Source organism: Carlito syrichta, unplaced genomic scaffold (assembly GCF_000164805.1).
Source record: "Carlito syrichta isolate Samal-C Ts95f unplaced genomic scaffold, Tarsius_syrichta-2.0.1 Scaffold132233, whole genome shotgun sequence".
In the NCBI taxonomy this organism is placed as follows: Eukaryota; Metazoa; Chordata; class Mammalia; order Primates; family Tarsiidae; genus Carlito; species Carlito syrichta.
The window spans coordinates 156,062-163,930 of NW_007076329.1; the positions used below are offsets into that span (position 1 = coordinate 156,062).

The 7,869-nt window shown below is 34.0% G+C and overlaps 1 pseudogene; it reads right to left on the reverse strand.

Annotated features, from left to right (window-relative positions):
- Positions 1-3,542: 3,542 nt before the first annotated feature.
- LOC103250744 lies at positions 3,543-7,614 on the reverse strand (annotated as a pseudogene).
- Between the last annotated feature and the right edge of the window lie 255 nt (positions 7,615-7,869).

Genomic DNA, 7,869 nt, shown 5'->3' on the forward strand with positions numbered 1-7,869 from the left:
TCATGTACTTATTAAACATATTGATATTTTAAGAGTTATCAGAAAAACAAAATCATGCTCATTAATAATGAGTAAAACTTAATATATTTTAAATAAAATTAAGTACATTTTAGAATTCTCCACCATTGCATATTATTTTTATTCTAAATAAAATAAAGAATAACACAAAATGTTGAGAATTTTAAAAAATCAGTCTTCTAACATTTGTGATTGTAGTTTTTATTAAGATAAGATCTTAGTTTGTTAATCTCAAAAAAAGTAAGGCAAACTTGTACAGCTCAGTGGAAGAGTTCATTTTAATTCAAAGTTACAAATTACTTTTGTTTGCCTAGTAAACAAAGGAATCTAGAGAAGTGAGTACTAAGCGTTTGTAAGAAAAAGGACCCATAGTTGAAAAGGAAGAAAATGCAGCAAAGATGGAAACTTGATTGGCTCAACATTTTGCTTGAGAGTGGATGTTTTTGTAAAATGTGCAGAAGCCCAGACTGGCTTGTCTTAAGTTATCCCTGGTACTATTTAATCTTGTCAAGTCTTCTTTTGAAAGTTTAACATTTGATATCTACAGCAGGAAGACTGACAGAAATTGTCAGCATTTTCTTTTTTTACTTCTGATGATAGTTTTTTCTTTTCACTGTATTTCATTAGTTTGCAAGAGAGAATTTTATTTTATGTAAAAAGAACCATGCTGAGCCTTTTATAAAAAGTATGTAAGAATATTGTTTGTTCCCAATCACAATATGCTTTTGATAGGATAATGTAAACTGGTCCATCTGTCTATGGAGTGGAACAAGAGAAATCGCTTTAGTGTGTAATTTATTTCTTTGGCACATGCTCTCAGCAGTGACTAAATCACTGCTATCCAGTAGGCATATGATTAGTTTCTTTTGATTTTTGTTATACTTCAGATCATTAGGCAATTCACTCAGCATTTTCCCTGGGCAACAGAATATCATGTGTGCATCTTAGTTTAGTTTATGTGAACATGTGAATGTATAACTGCCTCATTGAAAGGGGCGATTCAAAAGTCAGATTTAAGCATTACTAAATGTTCACATATTGGAAAAAGATATACATGTATTTAATTGGAGCATCAGACACATATGTCTGCAGCAGTGTGGTGTGGTACAGTATTCTTCACAACTGCATTAACTGAGTGGTCACTTGGAAAATAACATATTTAATTGCAAACCACTTGAAACTTTGCAGTCTGTAGATTTTATTCAACCTAATTCTACACTTGGTCCATAATGATAAATTAGAGAGTAGTAAACTAATAATATAAAATGACTGTATCAAAGTGACATATCAAAGTTTATATAAGAAAAGCAAGTTTTGAAACTTATATGCTAACATATGGCAGAACGCTCAAAATCCCAGAACTTTAGAAGGATGCTTGGAAAGAGAAGTATTGGAAATCTCAACTAGAATTAATACAATTGCTATTCTAATAGACGCTGTGCCTACATGCTTTGTATATGTTAACACTACAATTCCTAGGAGTCCCTTAAAAATAAGCATTTTTGTTTCCACATTAAAGACAAAATCAACTAAGTCTAAACGATTAGGAACAAAATCCAGGCTATGACAATAAATTGGAAGATTAGAATTCAAATTTGAATCCTTCTTACTCAGAAAACTCACATTTCTATGCTGTCTCTCATTTGGTTTGAATATAAACATAATGCATCTTTTTAAAAAGGCTTTGCAATCTATACAGTTTTTAGAACCTATATAAAATAAATTCCTCTTTTTTTTACTAACTACTTTAGATCTCTTGAAATTCAATCTGTAACTTAATCGTTATTGGATTATTATAAACTTGCAAATCTATGATTCATATATACTTGGGAACCATTTGGTCCTAAAAGTGCTGTTTTCATTCATTCTTTCACTAAGTGTTTGGAGTTCACTATGTATTGTACAGTGTGTCAGGTTTTGTTACATAGAGTCCCTGGTTTCATGGAGTAAATAATTTTTATTTAAAACATTTTTAAACATACAAATTTAAATTTATTTTCTCATCTTCACTTAAAGCTTGATTTTTATAAAACACATAAAATCATTTTTTAAAAGTTCTGTATCACAGGAAATTAAACAGTGGGAATATTTATTGCTTCATAGGTTCAAGTTCTATAAATTAAAACCAAATAATTGGAAGTGTACTCAATATGGAAACTATGCAATAAGATAAAGGGCCAAAATCTAATAAAGCAATATTTATGTAGTATTACTTACAGGATCTAAAAAGGATTCTGAATATCCTTTTTCTGAATATCTTATTTTGCTGTATTTTATATTTAAATATCTCTCTGCATGTACTAAGTCAAGTTACTTGGTCAAAATGTCTGATTTAGGAAAGTATTTAGCTTTACAGCATTCCATCTACAATTATCACCTTCAAAGGAATGAATATTATAATGCTGATAAAAATCTTCTAGCTTCTTTTGAATAATGTGCAATAAATTTTATTATGTCAACCCTATAGTAAGTCAAACAGATACCAAGAGATGGAACAATTGTACATAGTTCAGTAAAGAATATTGTTGATTTGTCCCATCTAAAAATTAGCCAATGAAATAATAGCAAAGTCATGGAACCAACCTAAGTGCCAATCAATGGTTGACTGAATAGAGAAAATGTGGTATATATACATCATGGAATATTACACAGCTCTAAAAATGAATGAAATCATATCCTTAGCAGCAACATGGATAGAACTGTAAGCTATTTCCCTGAGTGCACTGCTATCCAGTAGGCATATGACTCGTTTCTCAGAAACAGAAAAACTCAGAAACAGAAAAACAAGTAGCACATGTTCTCTCTTGTCAGTGGGAGCAAAACAATGGGTGTATATGGATAGAAAGATAGAAATAATATTTAGAGTCTATCATACTCAGTGATCTATCACAGAAACAAAGAACAGAGTACCATAAGTTCTCACTCATAAGCGGACCTTGAACAATTATCATAATACTTTAAGAAAGGGATTGGCAGTAATGGGAAGATGCCCAGGGGTGGGGGGTGGGGTGGGAATTGGCAGTAGTGCGAAGTTGCCAGGGTGGGGAGTGGGATTGGCAGTTGAGGGAAACTACCAGGGGAGAGAGGGGCACACCTCATCATTAAGGATACCTGCATAGTGAACCTTTGTATACCTAACCCTGAATTGTACCCCACATATTTAAAATAAAATTAAAATAAAGAAAAGAAATAATAGACATTGGGGACTACACAAAGGGGAAAAGTGGGAGAGACACTGGGGTTTAAAAATTATCTGTTAGGTACAATGTTCACTATTTGGGTAATATGTACACTAAAAGCCCATTCCCCCAAGGACATAATACACCCAAGTAATAAACATCCACATGTATCTCTTGAATATAAATTAAGATAACATTTTAAACAATAATAATTACAATGTGAGAAATATTTTAAAATAAAATAACAATTAACTAGTGAAATAAAGCGTACCAACTATGTTTGACGTGGTTTCAGGAAAACCACATTTGAAAAATTACAATTGCATTATTTTTCTCATCTCATCCTCAGTCCTTGACAGGAATTTGGTAGGCCACCATGCTATTTGCTTTTGCAGATTGCAGTAGTAAGTGAACGAAGATGAACTTCTTCAGAATTGGTCACGACTCTTTTCTTATTTTTCAGGTACAACAAAATCTTTGTCTGTATAAATCAGTAGACCAAGTGAATAAGAAATTTCCAACAGTGGCAGAAATGTCACTGTAGCTGTTATCTATCTGATTGCTGAACAGATTTTATCGTGGATGGTTTTCTGAGACTTTTCTCTGTGTGCACTGTGATCTTTTGCAGTCTTGTCACACCCAGTATCAAATTTCCATCTTTCAAGGACTTCACCACTTTCAATATTTAAGATGACTGTGACCAGTGTCTGAGCTGAACACTTGTATAAGCAGTCTTTTTGTTGTTCCACCACATTATTTAGCCATTTTATGAGCTCAAGATCAATAGTTATAAGCAAGGTGAGTCCATCGTTCTACACTTGAGCAAAGGTTTCAGAGGGATATATGTCACAGTGATATAAAATGCTGTTGAAAACAATAAGAAATTGACCATGATTTTGGCATAGTGAAGTGATTTCACACAGAATGAAGCCCTTGTCCTAGGAGAGCCAGAGAACATGGCCAGGCCCACAGACCAAGTCACACCCTTCCACCCAGCAGACAATAATCATAGTGGCTTCCGCAGCAGTTTCAAAAGTAACCAGGTTAATCATTTTTGTTTTGTAAATAAATAAACTTTAATTTGTATCTCAAACCTTGCATTATAATCTATTATGGAATGGTAAAAAAACAACAGCAATGTCACAAAGAAATAAATCAGGTGAATATTTTTAGAATTTTGAATTAATGGTAGACTTTCTAAATATGACCTGAAGAAGAAACCATGAAGGAGAAAGATTGAGTGCTTTGACTTTGTATAAACTAAAGGTATTTGCATGAAAAAAAACCATAAAATTACATGACACGTGCAAAGTCAGAAAAGATATTTATAAGTTATATTAGTCAGATGATTAACATGTTCAAATTATAAAGAGTTCTTAAATTTTTAAGAAATGATGGAAAAGAGATATTTCAAGAAATAAATTTAAAATTTAAATAAGCCCGTGAAAATGTGTTTTTCTTTAACAGTAAGCAGGAATATAGAAGTAAAATCAGTGTGATAGGGCTTTATGTTCCTGAGATGACAATTTAGAAATAAGTTACATCTACCATCATTGGGGTGTCATTAAGCTCAGCCCAGTCACACTGCCCTAAGTTGGTGTTACTATTGCCATTTTCTAGATCCATATTGGCAAGTTCATATCACTGGCAAGGTATTACTTATAGTCCCTGAAAATCTTTACCCTGTTTTGTCTCAGCAGAATAAATTCTCAAAGGGGAAGAATTTAGTGATGGGGTCCATTTTTCTTTTTTTTAATCATCTCACAGCACTAAGTTTCATGTGCTCCTTTCTGGAACCTAAGTGTTGACAGAGATATGGAAAAGGGAAAGCACACAATGATACATGTACTTAAATATGTTAGTAATCCAGATAACTATTTTCCACTTTTTCATCCGTATCTGTATTTTTCTGGCTATAAAGACATAATTGCAAACAACATCATGCAAATCAACATAATTTATGGTTCTCAATTATAAGCTTCCTTGAATACTGACTTCTATTATTTTTTTAAAGGTGCATATTCTATCTAACAGAAATCTTTGCTATTAGTTATCTTCATCATCGTCATACAATGGTTACAGTCTCAAACTGTCAAAGTATTTTGAAGTACTTTTTTTTCTGCTATGAAAAGCACAGTTCTTATCACAGTTTAGGGTCACACAATTTGAAGAACTATTCACTATATTATGATCATTTCAGCCAAGGGGGCAAAGCCTTCTGTCAATTTATCTGCTTCCCAAATGTTCAGTTGTAATTAATTAGGAGAAAAGAATGTAGAGAAAATGCATTTCAAAGATAAATCTAGTCATTGAGCAGTTCATCATTTCTTATAATTTTCCCATTTCTATAGCAACTGCCAAATTCATGTCTGCCTACAAATTTGGGAACAAAAGAAATCACAGAATGATATTTTTAAAAAATCTGGCATCAAGTCAAAAATAATATCTGACATTTGCATATTTGTGGTGTCAAAAAGCTTCAACAATACTGTTGGACTCAGAGTGCTGGAAAGCACTGAACTCCTGAATATTTGTTTCACTTTATTGTTTCCTGAGAGACCGAGAAATGTCAGAACATAAGTGATCCTGTCTTTACTTGCCCAGAGCTCATCATAAGTTCAAAGTCAGTCATAGAATTATGGCACTTTATGTCTAGAAAACGAAATCTGAAGTGTTCATCCCCCAGTCTTTCTCATATCATTCAATAAAACCATCATATACTTTGGTTCTCAAAGCCTGGAAATCAGTTTCTTAAATAAAACCTACTTACTACCAGTTATCACTACCTTTATTCCAAGCAGTCTATTTTGAACCACCCACACATCTTACCTCAATTATTAATTACTACAATCCGTCAGCTGGACTTAAGGCTTTTTCCTAATCTCTCAAAACAAGCAATCTCAATCCACTCACTCAAAATATATTTTTAAAGAATAAATTGGGTTAAAACATTCCATGCCTAAAACCATCCAATGAAGTCTCTCATTTCATTTAAGGCCCTGACAGTTTTCCAGAACTCAGTTCTACCTCTGTTCCTTGTATTCGTTATAGTTTAAACACTTAGGACTTTTACTAGTCCTTGATTATGTCTAGCTTCTTCACAATTTAATGCTTTTGCTCGTGACCAACTTACTTTCATCATTGAGATTTCAGCCCAAATGTATGTCCCTTTAAAGAGAACATTCTCATGAGCCCTGTTAAATGGTCCTCAGTATTCCTTCACCAGACGTTTGTTATGTCACTATTTCAGTTTCCTCATAGCACTTATAACTACTGAAGTCACTTTGTTTGCTTATTTAACTGTTTGTTGCTGTTTTTCTTCATGCTAGAATGAAACCTCCATCAGTGTACATGCCTTCCTCCTCCCATGTTTTTAATTCATTTCTACCATCTGCCTGGGTTCTATTAGCTGCTCAAGAAATATTGATAAACTGGGCTCGGTGGCTCAGCCTGTAATCCCGTGCCTTTGAGAGGCTGAGGTGAGTGGATTGCCTGAGCCCGCGGGTTCGAGACCCGCTGGGCAGTGAGACTTCATCTCTACAATAAATCAAAAAATCAGCCGGGCGTGGTAGCGCATCCCTGTAATTCCGGCTACTTGGAAGGCTGAGGCAGAAGGATCGCTGGAGTCCAGCAGGTTGAGGCTGTGGTGGCCGGGAGCGGCTTCTGCACTCCAGTCTGAGCAACAGAGTGAGACTCCAACTCAAAAAAAAAAAAAAGAAATATTGATAGAATAAAGTAGAACCCTTATTTCACTGATACAAAAAGTCACTAAAGTTTTCTTCTAATAAATAAACATACATAATCCAGATTCCCTGAGTCACATTTTAGTTCTCTTATGAACAACCAAAATAATCAGAATGCCTTTTAAAATGTTTGATTCAAGAAGGCATTCATATTTGTTGGAGAATTGAAGAGCTATAGAGACTTCCCAGAAAGAACAACAACAACAACAAAAAAAATGTAGCCTTAAGCCAATCACTTGTGTAAAAGATGCGAAGTAAAATCGAATTTCCAATTCATATAACCTAAAACAAGGGACTCAGAAACAGAAGATAGAGGTTTTACAACTGAGCAACACTGCTCTATGGAAGAAAGACTCCTGTTGTTCTAGATGGCCTATACAAGTACAAGGAAAAGTCTCACTTCAGATATTCAAAGTAGTCTACCACAACTACAAGCAAGCACCTCACTCAAGTTGTTTCATCAAAGAGTGACTCATTCTATTGACTCATTGGTTAGAATAAGAATATCAGTAGCAGACAAGGTTGTAACTACTACATAGCTATTCTTATTTTAAATAAAGGTTATACATGGGATATATTCATTGCCTCTTATTATTTTCTGCCCAGTGCCCCTCTTTCAACTGGACAACTGCCCGTTCTTTATCCCATATGATTCCGGTGGTGCTGTCAATCATAATGCCTTTTCTGCCTTCTGGAAAAAGCAAGGCCTGTGACCCAGATTTAATCCATTATGCTTTCTCATCTTTCAATCTATAGTTATTAGCCTCATGGGTGAGCATGAGATCAAACAGAACACTTGAGATTTTTAAAAATTCTAGAAGGGAGTGCTTCTCTATAAACTCCATGAAATAAATGAAAATATGAGCCTGTATCCTCCCCGAGCTATCATAGAGAAAACCCCAAGACTGAAAACAAGAACATAAAAACAG